General features: G+C 45.9%; 1 pseudogene; it reads right to left on the bottom strand.

Moving 5' to 3' along the window:
- Nucleotides 1–1,019: 1,019 nt before the first annotated feature.
- On the bottom strand, nt 1,020–1,852 carry LOC116886659 (annotated as a pseudogene).
- Between the last annotated feature and the right edge of the window lie 295 nt (nt 1,853–2,147).

The raw sequence follows: 2,147 nt of genomic DNA, 5'->3' as shown, positions 1-2,147 counted from the left end.
AAACATGTATTTCTTTTTTTTTTTTTTTTTTGGTTCTTTTTTTTTCGAGCTGGGGACCAAACCCAGGGCCTTGCGCTTCCTAGGCAAGCGCTCTACCACTGAGCTAAATCCCCAACCCCATGTATTTCTAGGTAAGCCAGCAAACAGCATTCCTCCATGGCTTCTGCTTCAAGTTCCTGCCCCAACTTCCCTCAATGACGGCCTTTAGGCTGAAATAAACCCTTTCCTCGCCCCTCAGTTATGTTTGGTTAGAGTGTTTATCGCAGAGCTAAGCCAGAACATCTGCCTTGCTGTCAATCATCTTTAGCTGCAGCTCTAGCTCCACCTTCTTCCGTCTTTTCTTGGTCCTGGGGTTTGGAGTTAGAATGGCACACTTGCTTGGTGGCTTAGTTAGGGTTTTATTGCTGTGAAGAGATACCATGACTAAGGCAACGCTCATAAAAGAATACATTTAACTGGGGCTGGCTTACAGTTTCAGAGGTTCGGTCTGTCATCATCATGGTAGGTAGCACGGCAGCATGCAGACAGACATGGTGCTGGAGAAGAAGCTGAGACTTCTGCATCTTGATTTGAAGGCCGCCAGGAGAAGACTTGACTTCTAGGAAGCTAGGGAGAGGGTCTTAAAGCCCAACCCCTCAGTGGCACACGTCCTCCAACAAGGCCACACCCACTCCAACAAGACCACACCCACAATAGTGCCACACCCTGGGCCAAGCATCTTCAAACCACCGCCCTTGGCAGGCACAAGGTATCACCGAGCAATACCTTCAACCTTAAGACCTGATTTTTGTTGTTTGTTTTTTGTTGTTCGCTCTGCTTGCTTATTTTTTTATTTTTATTTATTTTTTTTTTTTTGGTTCTTTTTTTCGGAGCTGGGGACCGAACCCAGGGCCTTGCGCTTCCTAGGTAAGCGCTCTACCACTGAGCTAAATCCCCAGCCCCTGCTTGCTTATTTTTATTTATTTATTTTATTTGTTTATTTATTTTTTGGTGGTCGAACAAGTCAGTGGACTCTTTATTGCTTCTGGGGTGTGGGACTCAGGAGCTCTTGGTGGGGCGGGTCCATTTCCTCTTCACCACCACAGGCTTCTGGCTTCGAAGGATGGCACTGGCCCTGCGGATGGCCGCCATACGCAGATCAGGGCGGTACTTGTTCTTTCGGATCATGTGCCTGATGCTGCTGAGGGTAGCCCGAGCATTCTGTTGATGGTGGTCCTCACGTAGGAAGTGGCAGGTTTCCCTGACCGTTTCATAACCACCATGACCCCTTTGCCATCAGCCGCAGGCTCCACTCCGACGGTCTTGCGGTGAATTAGCCCATTGTAGCGGAAGGAGTTTCGGGCCTTCAGATTATTGGGCTCCGTGCTGTACGTCTGCTTGTTCCTCTTGATCAAGAAACTGGAGCAGTTCGGAACGACCATCCATTGAGATGCGCGGACATGGCGGCGACTCCTTTCCCTGCAGCGGCCAGAGACGGAAAGAGCTCTGCTTGTTTATTGAGGCAGGGTTTTACAATACAGCCCTGTTTGGCCTCAAAGCCATGGAATTCTGCCTGTCTCTGCCTCTTGAGAGCTAAGATTTTAGAAGGACACCACCACATCTGGCTTGGCAGCCTCTTTTAATATAAAATGGAAATTTGGTCAAGTCTAATTGATCTGTTTCTTCTTTGATTAGTTCTTGGTGTCCTGCCTAAGAAACCTGCAAAATCCCACACCGAGAATTCTCTGAATTTTATAGTTTTACCTCTCTTATTTAGGTATCTGGCCCATTTAGAATTCTTTTTTAAAAAAATATGGTGTAAGAATCTAAATGCTAGTATTTACATGCCGATATCCAGTTGTCCTGACGACATCCTTTCTTTCCCCATTGGATGAACTGGCAGCCTTGTTCAGAATCAGTTGTCCGTCACTACCACACCAAATAATCATCCTCACCCCTCCCACCTGGGGAGCAGTTCTCTTGTTTTCACCATTAACTATGTTGATTGATAAGGTTTAAGACACTTGTAACATTACGTAGAAGGATTATTATACTGGAGTATTATAACACACAAATACAGTTTCAAACTGCAGCAGGAATGTGATTTTGGTTCATTAATGTTTAATCACAAATGAGCACTGAGTATCTGTGGCTTTTGTTTTAGTAAC

This window comes from Rattus rattus, chromosome 17, assembly GCF_011064425.1.
Source record: "Rattus rattus isolate New Zealand chromosome 17, Rrattus_CSIRO_v1, whole genome shotgun sequence".
Classification (NCBI taxonomy): Eukaryota; Metazoa; Chordata; class Mammalia; order Rodentia; family Muridae; genus Rattus; species Rattus rattus.
The sequence above is the reverse complement of the archived record's forward strand: the minus strand, read 5'-3'. Positions and strand labels throughout refer to the sequence as shown.